The sequence below is a fragment of the Rhinopithecus bieti genome, unplaced genomic scaffold (assembly GCF_001698545.2).
Source record: "Rhinopithecus bieti isolate Rb0 unplaced genomic scaffold, ASM169854v2 scaffold_3043, whole genome shotgun sequence".
NCBI lineage: Eukaryota > Metazoa > Chordata > Mammalia > Primates > Cercopithecidae > Rhinopithecus > Rhinopithecus bieti.
The window spans coordinates 1,681,252-1,693,565 of record NW_016804580.1 but is presented as its reverse complement, the minus strand read 5'-3'; positions in this window follow the sequence as shown (position 1 = coordinate 1,693,565).

The window sequence follows — 12,314 nt, the reverse complement described above, 5'->3', positions numbered from 1 at the left end:
CTATGATGTTTGGTAGGTTAGGTGTACTAAATGCATCTTTGACTTAAGATATTTTAAATTTGCAACATGTTTATTGGGATATAACCCCACTGTAAGTAAAGGAGCACTGGTGTCTGAATGTGTTAGTATGGGGGTCATCTTAATCTTTAAAAAATTGGTTTATAATTTTTCTGATTTGTGATCAGAGAACATAACCTTTATAATCATTATTGGGGTTTGTTGGTACTTGCTGTATGAACTGAAATATGGTTCGTTTTCAAAAATAATCCAGATTAGTTTGGGGAAAATGTATTCTTTTGAATTGTGTTGCTCAATCCCTGTTTTCTGCTATTGTGTTGTCTCCTTGAGTGAGAGAGGTGTTGTTGAATCTATCAAATTTGTCTTGTATAATTTGAAGTTACATTGTTGGTTGTTTCACACAGATACAGGACTGTTTCCACTGTGGTGTGCCTTTTATTACTATGAAATTTCCTTTCCCTTCCTCCCTTCCTTCCTTCCTTCCTTCCTTTCTTCCTTCCTTCCTCTCTCTCTCTCTCTCGCTCTCTTTCTTAAACAGTCTCACTCTATTGCCCATGCTGGAGGGCAGTGGCATGATTTCGGATCACTGCAACCTCTGCCTCCTAGGTTCAAGCAATTCTCTTACCTCAGCCTCCCAAGTAGCTGGGATTACAGGCACGCACCACCACGGCCAGCTAATTTTTGTATTTTTAGTAGAGACAGGGTTTCACCATGTTGGCCAGGATGGTCTCAAACTCCTGACCTCAAGTGATCCGCCCACCTTGGCCTTCCAAAGTGCTGGGATTACAGGCATGAGCCACTGTGCCTGGCCTTCCCTCTTTATGTCTATCAATACTTTGCACTTCCATGTCTGTTTTGTCTGATATTATTTTAGCTTTCTTTTGGCTAATATTTTCTTTGTATATCATTTTACATACTGTTATGTTCATGTTTTTTCTGTGTCATTTTTCTTATTTTCCTCTAATCTGTGAGTTTCTGTCATTTAACTGATTATTTATTTCACTATCATAACTGATGTACTTGAATTTATTTACACTATCTTATTTTGTACTTTTTTTTGACTTCCTATTCCCTACCTCTTCTTTACTTTTCTGTCTTCTATTGAATGGATTGATTTTTTTTCTATTTCTTTTTTCTTCCACTGGTTTAAGAGTTATACTTTTAGGGCCGGGCACGGTGGCTCACACCTGTAATCCCAGCACTTTGGGAGGCTGAGGCAGGCGGATCACGAGGTCAGGAGATCAAGACCCTCCTGGCCAACATAGTGAAACCCCATCTCTACTAAAAATACAAAAATTAGTTGGGTGTGGTGGTGCATGCCTGTAATCCCAGCTACTCGGGAGGCTGAGGCAGAAGAATCGCTTGAACCAGGGAGTCGGAGGTTGTGGTGAGCCGAGATCGTACCACTGCATTCCAGCCTGGCGACAGAGCCAGACTTCGTCTCAGAGAAAAAAAAAAAGAAAAGAGTTATAACTTTATTTTTCAGTAGATGTCTTAACATTCACAAAGTGCATATTTGACGTAATACTGCATAAAGGTAATTATTATTTCTACCCACCTTCCGAATAAGACAAGGAGCTTATTATGCTTGAGCCCTGATCCCTCCTGTCTGTCTTCCATGTTATTATTGTCTGTGGTTTCAGTTCAGTCTTGTTTTGTAGTTCTCTTTACAGACGAGTCATCATTGTTTTGTGTTATGTAGTCAATGATGGTTTTACCATTTTCCTTTTTCATTTTTATTCTTGCATCTCACTCCTTCTTTCTGGGGTCAGTCGCTTTTCTCTTAGAAAAGAGACCATTTATAGCCATCCCTTGGTATACCCAGGGATTGCTTCCCTGCCATCCTGCATATACCAGTCTGTGCGTATACAGGTCCTGCTGTCAGCTCTGTGGAACCCATGTACATGAAAAGCTGACCCTCTGTATCCCTGGGTATTCCATTTTGTGAATATGATATTTTCTTCTGTCTCTTTTTTTCTTTTCTTTTACAGACAGAGTCTCACTCTGTTTCCCAGGTTGGAGTGCAGTGGCACAATCATAGCTCCCTACAGGTTTACTTCCTGGGTTCAAGCCGTCCTCTGGCCTCAGCCTCCCGAGTAGTTAGGTCTAGAGGCAAATGCCACCAAGTCTGGCTTATTTCGATATTTGGCTACCAAGGATATTTTGCATTAATTTTTAACAACAAAAGAGCTTCATGAATGAATTTCAATTCTAACTGTGTTTCACTAGGAACATAGTCTTCTTTTATCGTTCTGTGCATAGATGTGAACACTGGCTGGGCAGGTTGACAGGCACCTGTAGTCCCAGTTCTTTGGGAGGATGAGGCAGGAGGATTGCTTGAGTCCAGGAATTCTGGGCTGTGTTGTGCTATGCCGATCAGGAGTCCACACTAAGTTCGGCGTTAATACAGGGACCTCCTGGGAGCCGGGGGACCACCGGGTTCCTAAACAGGGATGAACTGGCCCAGGCCGAAAACAGAGCAGGTTAAAACTCCTGTGCTGATTAATAATGGGATAGTGCCTGTAAATAGCCACTGTATTCCAGCCTGGGCAACATCTCAAGAACCCATCTCTAAAAAAATAAAAATGAAAACAAATGAAATCAAACCTCCAGGTTGCCAGGATGCTCATGCATCCCATGTGAGCAGCTGTGTCAGGTCATCCCCTTGCTGATGTTTTTTTCTGTTCATTCCTCAGTTCTGGTACTCATGGATTTCTCTTTCATTATTAAGAGGTTAGCTGTCATATTTCTAGTTGTCATATTTTATAAAATATTGCTAAGTGTTTGTAACAGATCCCTATATTGCTTGTGTCAAAAGACAAAATTTTAACAAATTTAGTTAAATGATCTAGTCGGATTTTATTTGGGAGTCATTAATCCAGCAGCATGTCATCTGAAAATAAGGAGGTTCTACACTGGATGTGGTAGAACAGTTGTTGTTTATAAGATAGCTTAAGCTGGAACCAGGAAACAGCAAAGGGAATTAGTTACTGTCAGGTTACTTCTGGTTACCTCCTTGCAAGGGTTAAAGCAGAGGGGATTTCCTTATCATGCTGGCTAGAACTGGTCTGTTTGGAGATTTGGCTGTTACGGCTCTCACCTGATTTCTTAGCAAGTCAAACAACTTAGTTTTGGTTTGATGACATGGAACTTTAGCAAGAATCATGCCATTTTGGTTTGATCTGTTGGGGCCTAGTGCAGGAGCTCAGTCCAAATCCATAGCCTCTTACAAACTTTATTTAACACTTACTGGTCCCCTCCTTCCTTCCCTCCTTCTCTCCTTCCTTCCCTTTCTGCTTTCTTCCTCCTTCTCTCCTTCCTTCCCTTTCTCCTTCCTTCCCTCCTTCTCTCCTTCCTTCCCTTTCTCCTTCCTTCCCTCCTTCTCTCCTTCCTTCCCTTTCTCCTTTCTTCCCTACCTTCTCTCCTTCCTTCCCTTTCTCCTTTCTTCCCTCCTTCTCTCCTTCCTTCCCTTTCTCCTTTCTTCCCTACCTTCTTGCCTCCTTCTTTTTTTCTTCCTTCCTTTGCTCTTTCTCCCTCTCTCTTTATCTTTCTCTCTTTCTTTCTCTTTCTTCCTTTCCTTTCCTTTTTTTCCCTTTCATTTTTTCCCCCTTTCTGTCTCACTCTGTCACCCAATCTGCAATGCAGGGGCATCATCATAGCTCACTACGGCTTGGAACTCCTGGGGTCTAGTAATTCTCCTGCCTCAGCCTCCCAAAGTGCTGGGATTACAGGCGTGAGCCACGGTGCCAGGTGAACTGCCTTACTCTTTCTATCATTTGCTTACAAGTCTGAGTTTTCTTTCTCCCCTCTCTGGAAGATTTTTATACTTTTCTGGGGAGGAGTGGGGTAAAACAATTATTACTTTTCTGACTAGCAGGATTTTAATGATTTAATTCTATCTACGCATGCTGAAAGATGAAGAAAATAATGCGCTTTTACTGCCTACATCATTCCCCTTCTTATTTTATCCTTTCCACTATTTGCCATAAACTGGAATTTTCCTTTCAAGATTTATTACATCAACGTATAATTTCATATTTACCTAGCTATTTTTAAGCAGAATGTAATACTTATATTGTGGAATTCTAATATTTAAACTTAATTCTATTTTTACAGGGCTTATTTTCTCATCTGAATTATTTATGAACAAGACTTCAGTGTTAAGTCCTTATTTTGATTCATGTTTTACGGCTGGGCTATGGCTCAAGTTGATTTTTCTTTTTTTAGGATACACACGTAAGTGTTGTGTATTCTGAGTTCTTAAATATTTGAAAGTATTTGAAAATCTCATAGTTAAAAACATGTGCTTTTCCGTATGAAAACTATCATGGCTGGGCATGGAATGTGTGAGCCACATCTTTTCTGCTTAAAAACTCTGTAAAAATGGTTTTGTTCCTTTTGTTTAAAGTTGCTGAGATGAAGTCGGAAGCCAGGTTAATCTTTACCTTTGTCTTCTTTCTTGAAGTTTTTAGGATTCTTTTGTCTTTGGATAATATCTGCAACAAATAAATCATGAAGTTAGTCATTCTCTATTAAATTTGTCTGTAACACCATGAGTTTATATAGTGAGTTCAGACAAGAAGAAGAAATGTTGCAGATTCACATGTTCCTTTGCTTCAGGAAAGTTTTCTTCTATGATGTCCTAAGTATTTTTAATGTTTCATTGTAATGCTTTTTAAAAAGAACATCTAATACCTATAAAAAAAGAATAGATGTGGCCAGGCGCGGTGGCTGACGCCTGTAATCCCAGCACTTTGGGAGGCTGAGGCAGGCGGATCATGAGGTCAGGCAGTCAAGACCAGCCTGGCCAACATGGTGAAACCCCGTCTCTCTTAAAAATACAAAAATTAGCCTGGCATGGTGGCACTTGCCTGTAATCCCAGCTACTCAGGAGGCTGAGGCAGGAGAATCACTTGAACCCTGGAGGCAGAGGTTGCAGTGAGCCAAGATTGCACCACTGCACTCCAGCCTGGGTGACAGAGTGACTCCATCTCAAAAGAAAATCGGATATATATTTAATATCTGTCTTTGGGCCAGGCACAGTGGCTCACGCCTGTAATCCCAGCACTTTGGGAGACTGAGGCAGGTGGATCACCTGAGGTCAGGAGTTGGAGAGCAGCCTGGCCAATATGGTGAAACCCTGTCTCTACTAAAATACAAAAAATTAGCTGGGCATGATGGCACACACCTGTAGTCCCAGCTACTCGGGAGGCTGAGGCAAGATAATCGCTTGAACCTGGGAGGCAGAGGTTGCAATGAGCCAAGATCTTGCCACTATACTCCAGCCTGGGCAAAAGAGTGAAACTCCATCTCAAAAAAAAAATTCTGTTTTTATTACAATATAAATTTTTGGTCAGTGTAATTTCCCTTTCCTTTTCCTGGGGTTTGNCAGGAGGCTGAGGCAGGAGAATCACTTGAACCCTGGAGGCAGAGGTTGCAGTGAGCCAAGATTGCACCACTGCACTCCAGCCTGGGTGACAGAGTGACTCCATCTCAAAAAGAAAAATCGGATATATATTTAATATCTGTCTTTGGGCCAGGCACAGTGGCTCACGCCTGTAATCCCAGCACTTTGGGAGACTGAGGCAGGTGGATCACCTGAGGTCAGGAGTTGGAGAGCAGCCTGGCCAATATGGTGAAACCCTGTCTCTACTAAAAATACAAAAAATTAGCTGGGCATGATGGCACACACCTGTAGTCCCAGCTACTCGGGAGGCTGAGGCAAGATAATCGCTTGAACCTGGGAGGCAGAGGTTGCAATGAGCCAAGATCTTGCCACTATACTCCAGCCTGGGCAAAAGAGGGAAACCCCATCCAAAAAAAAAAAAAAAAAAAAAAATCTGTTTTTGATACATATATATATTTTTGATCAGTGTAGTTTCCCTGTCCTTTTCCTGTGTGTGCTTTTTTTTTTTCCTTTTGTAATTGTCACCAGTTCAATCTGACATTGATTCAGATTTTGCCATATAAGTTCTGTCAGGTATTCTGAGTTTGCAACATTCTTCTGTTGTGTTTTGCTTTACTGTCGGCAGTTCACTTCTCAATGTATCCTATTGCCTTACTACCTCTTTTTCAGTTTGTCTTTCTTTGGACTTCCCTATGACAGTGTTTACATATATTTAATTTCCCGGGGAGTATGAAGTGATCTTGTTTAAATTTTCTGCTATTTCTTGGAGTAAGTCTCTTCCAACACATTTTCTTCACTTCCCTTTTTACTGGTTACATTTCTTTCCTTTTATCTTATATTTTCCAGAACCTTTGCATAATTTCCTTTCCTGTCTGGTCGTCTTTGAAGTAAGTCATGTCTGTTCCTTTCTGCTACTTGCTAGGAATATTGTGAATGGAAATTCTCTGGCAGTCCTTCTTTTCTCTTTGTGTACTTGTTGAAACTTAGTTTTGCATTACAGGCTGGCTGAATTTTTTTTTAAGTTATCTGTTTATAGTTTAGGTTATATGGAATGAAAAGGTAGGGAAGAGAAGTTGGAGGAAGAAATTTGACAGAGTTTGACATATTATCTCTGCATGCTCACTCTCCACCCCTTAATCTGTTCCAACAACTGAGGTTTTGCCTGGTCGGACAGGGTCTAGAATTAGGCAGGGTATTCTGACTCTGGGAGAGGCCAGTTTGGTGAAAATCAATAGCTCAAAAACTTTCTGTTATCAGATAGGTAGAACAGGTACTTATTTCTAATCAGACAGGTAGAACAGGTGCTCATTTCTACTCAGACAGGTAGAACAGGTGCTCATTTCTACTGGCAAATTGACTTTCGTCATAGCCACAACATTCTTTTGCAGCATCTCTCCCTAAGTTTAGCAGCATCTCTAGGTAACTAGCATTCCTCTGGCAAGAACGCTACATTTGCTGAAAACAGAAATGTTAGCTTCCAGCTCTTTCTTAATCCTGCAGCCCTGGTCATTCTCCCGGATTGCTACTTGTTTTTAAGTGTGGTCTATTCGTAGCCTTTGCCCTTTCAAATTGAGAATTAGTAAGGCCTTAAAAACTTTTCTACGGTGTTTTTCTTTTTCCAAGAGACAGGGTCTTTGTCACCCAGGTTGGAGTGCAGTGGCATGATCTTGGCTCACTGCAACCACTGCTTCCCCGACTCAAGTGATCTTCCCACTTCTGCCTGCCAAATAGCTGGAACTGCAGGCACGAGCCACTATGCCTGACTAATTATTAAAAAAAAAAAAAAAAAAAAAAAAAGGCTTTTTATAGAGACAGGGTCTTGCTATGTTGCTCAGGCTTGTCTTGAACTCCTGGACTCAAGCAATTCTCCTGCCTTGGCCTCCCGAAGTGCTGGGATGACAGGCATGAGCCACCGCACCCAACCAACTTTTCTACTTATTTCCCACAAATATAAGATCACAAATAGAGCAGACATGTCTTGAAGTCGGCATTTTTGTCCAATTAGTTCACCTTCAGCAGGGAGTTTGTGAAATGGGATTGTTGCCATTTTATAGTCTTGAGATATGAATAAATAGCATGCATTTCACCTTTTAGTCCTTTACAGTGTTTTAAGTGCATTTCAGAGAGAGGAATTGTGGAACTTTGAATGTTTATATGTTAAAAATCTATTTTATAAAATGAGTAATAATTCTTATATTTTGTCCTGTAGTTTTAGTTATACTCTTTAAATTAAAACTACTTTATGTATAGAATTACTTTCTTTTTTTTTTTTTTTGAGACAGAGCCTCACTCCATCACCCAGGATGGAGTGCAGTGGTGCCATCTCAGCTCACTGCAACCTCCGCCTCCTGGGCTCAAGTGATCCTCCCACCTCTACCTCTGGAGTCACAGGGACCACAGGTGTGCACCACCATGCCCTGCTAACTTTTTTTTCTTTTGATGTTTTTTATAGAGAAGGGGTTTTGCTGTGTTGCCCAGGTTGATCTCAAGCTCCTGGGCTCGAGCGATCTGCCCACCTCAGCCTCCCAAAGTGCTGGGATTACAGGTGTGAGCCACCGTGCCTGGTCCCCATTCTTTAATATTCAACTAACAGTGGGCAAAAATCTGTAATAAGACATATTTGGAGAGATACTGAGATCACTGATTTCTTCAAGTCATTTCTACTTTTATTTATATCCTATGATTTATTGAAAATATGTAATCTTGGTTATCATAGTCTTATGAACGTCCTCCCCAAGGTATAGTTTAATGTTATAAATGACCTATCATCCTGTAGTTCTCACAAATCTTTAATGTTACAAAAACCAACCAAGCAGTCTGAAACATCAGAAATCATCTTTTCTAAACAGAGAGGTAAGAATGTCTCCTGAACGAAGAAAAGAGTCTTTGGTGCATCAATTTTTTGTGTGTTTCTAACAGCATTCCTGTTTTTCTTTATGTTGAAGATGTTCATATATACCAGTGAGATATATTTGTATCTACTATGTATACAGTGTGTATACACATAGTATACATGTATATGCATTCTATATACACATATTTGTTTATATAGTGTGTGTATATATACATATAATCTATGTAGAGATATAGCATATCTATGGACACTTATTCACTGTTATATATCAGTAAGAATCTTCAATATAAGGAAAAAATTATGTAGATATATTATAGATATCACTATATATACATACTATGTAAACAAATATATGTATATAGTTTCTATACTTTTATATACATAATATATAATGATGTATATACACAATATAATATATTATACATATTATATATGATATATAGCAATTTGCATATGCATAATTATTATATGGAATGTATATGCATAGTATATATAATATATACAATATGTGTATACACAGTATATATTCTGTACATTGCATATTATGTATATAGTGTATATACATAGATATTAAGTATATATCAAATGTCAAGTAGACACTTGATATTTGTGATTCATCTTTCTGAATCCCCAAATCCACACTTACGGAAATCTTATACATTTCTAGCTTTCCCCTGAATCATCTTTTTGGTGGAAAGTCACATGTTAGCTGAATAAGAAACCTTATACTCCAAATCAGAAACTTCAACTTTCAAGATTTCTGTAGGCCTGGAGATATTTTATATATCAAAACTTCCCAATCATTTTTTAAAAGTTATTTTATGAAGGTAAGGACATTCATGATGATGAATAAAGAATAACAAAGACCAGATGAGAGGCCGATGTGGAGTGGACTGGGTGAGTGAGGTGGGCTCGCCACTTATCTCAAGCTTGGCAGCAGCATCTGGATGTCAACCTGAGTTTACGTTTCAATTCCTGTCCTCAGCAGCATTTCAAATTACTACACGGCATAGATCTTTAGGGTTGCAAGTCAAGCCTGCAAATGTTAAGCTACCAAATGCACACTTTTCCAGTAGTGGTTCTATGGCTAATAATATTAAGGTATCATGTTCTTGTCAGGTTTCTTTCTCTCTCAAGGATGAGCAAGATAATTCATATCTTACCCACCCAAGTCTTAAATTAGAAAGCTTGTGGTAAAGTTCCCTACTGTCAAATTTTAACACTGGGCTCAGAATTCCCATTGCAAATTTACACTTGGTTTTCCAATTAAAATGGGCTTTTGTGAGTCCCCTGCTGATAGCCATTGGCTTGATAAAAAGTAACTTCATTTGCAGTAAGGGTGTTTAGGGAACCCAATGCAAGGCTGACTCTTCTGCTGTTGCCTTGAGCCCAGCTGTGCTGAAATATTAAACTTTAGTAAATTAGGTGAAATTGCAGCTTCCTGGCTGATACAATAATGCCTTTTTCTTTTTCTGCAAACCATATTCAGCATTAGTTTTCTGCACAATTTTCTGCACTGAGATAAAAATTGGACTGTCTTTCAAATCCAGGCAACTCTTCATTTTCTAGATAATTGTGCCATATTCTACTTATTTAACAAATGGCTTAAACTTTGAAATATGTAGAATTAGATTACAATATTATTCTATCACTACCTGAATATAGCATTACTTTGTCATACTCAGATGAAGCAACTGAATCCCTATAAATATTAGTTTTATGTAAAAGTAGAAGCCTATTTTTATTCTTGATTAGTACATACATTGACAGCAGTGATGAGCTATAGAAGGAAATCATATTCCTAGTCACATTTATTTTTAGTTTTATTGCTCCATTTTCTCTTTAAAATAACACGAGTTCTTATGTGTTTTTATTCATTGACCAAACATTTATTGATCAATTATTGTGTGCAAACTTCTGTTTTGTGTTCAACCAGATGTTTTTAGAGTAAATCCAGAATTAGCAGAAAGAGACTAGGGACACTGGTATCTCTTTCCTTGATATATGTTTTCTTGTGATAGAATCTTTGGTGACAACTTTATTTAGCTGTCTGGACTGGTTGCTCCCAAATGGCTCTCACTTTGGCCTCTTTCAGGTGAAGACCGTATGTGTCCAGGAGATGTCAGTTGAAATATCATATTTTTGTTGCTTGGGAAAGTTAACTCATTAAAGCCTTTTCAAAATTGAAGTCATTTCAAAAGATCTTATCAAGGTACTCCCAAGATGGTGGAATCCAAGGGTTGCATTTGGAAAAATCTCAGAACTATACAAAAGTAAGAGTGAATAGTTTCATAAGCCCACATAGAACCACAATGGAATTAAAACCTAGGGAAGTGGCTAAGTGGAGGCTTGGGCAGTCAGGATAGTTTAGGGCGTAAAGAGTTGAGACCCACTTCTAAATAAATAATTGGAGAGCCAGTCTGTTTCATAGTGCCATTGGATCACTCTCCTGCAATAGATGAGATACTCGTAAATGAGATACTAACCAATATGATCTAGACCATGGTTTCATTTTGCCTGCCATAAGAAGGATACCATAGGTTGGGTGACCGAAAGAACAGAAATTTATTTTTCATGGTTCTGGAGGGTGAGAAGCTCAAGATCAGTGTGCCAGCATGGTCAGATTCTGGTGAGGGTCCTCTTCCTGCTTGTCAGAAATCTGCCCTCTTGCTGTGTCTTTACACTGCACAGAGCAGAGAGGGAGGAGGCAAATTCCCCGCTGCCTGCTCTTATGAGGGAGCTAATTCCACCAGGAAGTCTCCACCCCATGAACTAATCAGGTACCAAAGGCCCCACCTCCAAATACCACCACATTAGATTGGGGATTTGGGTTTCAACATACGAATTTTGTAGAGACACAAACATTCAGCCCTTAGCAGTGTTAAAAGAAAAACATCAGACAAATTAAATTTAGCACACTTTATTTGAGCAAAGGATTCATGAACTGGGCAGCACTCACAACCAGAGGAGGTCCAGTGAGGTCCACCTCACGGTGTGAGCAGCAAAGCCTGATAGGCCAAACTCAGAAGCACCATAGAGAAACTGATTGGTTATAGCTATGCAGGCTGCCTTATGGGGCCTGGTGTAACGAGTTGGTTGTCTGTGATTGGCCAGTAGCCGCCTCTTCATTACAGCCTAATGTAGGTTTCCATTGTTAGGTGGGAACTCAACTTACAGAGACAGCCTCAAGCTGATGGCCTCTTGCTTATTTAAGAGCAGTATGCAGACGTTTTCTGGAAAGCTTCAAATGGTGAATATTTCAGGCCTTGTGGGCTATGCCACTTCTGTCATCACTACTCAATTCTGCCCTTGCAGCCCTAAATCACACAGCCATATGCAGTCACTGATAATACAAAGCCATGGGCATGGAGGTTTTCCAACAAAACTATCTGCAAATACAGGCAGGGGCTAAATCGGTCTGCGGGTAGTAATGTGCTCACACCTAAAGGTCTCCCAGCCCCTCGTACCAATTCGCTGTCCCTCTGACTCTGGGTTGAAGTAAGCACAGGTTACTGCTTCTGTTCTGGGTCATGATCCACCCAGCAATTCCCCAGTCCCCAGCTTTATTCATGAGTGGGAGGATGCAGTCGAGCGACTGCACAGTTTCGAAAGTTTTTGAAGCGGCCCTTTTCTCCTCTCCTCTCTCCCCAGGCAGAGTTGTGGTGTGGCTGGGTGGGCTGCGTGGGCTTCTGGGGGACACGCGGGCACTCGGGACGAGGAGAGGGCGCAGAAAAGTTGGAGCCCAATCAGCACGGAATTGAGCTTCCGCGCCCCAACCTTCAGGTGACCCCGCGCGGCGGCGGCGGCAGCAGCAGTGGCAGCGGCGACCGGAGCCCGCAGCAGCTCGGAGCGCCTCCGGGAGGACAGGCGGCGAGCTCGGCGAATCGTCATCTGCCAGCAGACCGCGGCGCTCCGCGGGCCGGGGCCCGGAGCCCGGAGCGAGCCCGGGCGCTGCTTCTTCTCCGCTCGCCGCGGAGACTCTGCCGGGTGGGCTGGGGGCGCCCCTCGCCGCCGCCTGTGAACGCTGTGGGTGCG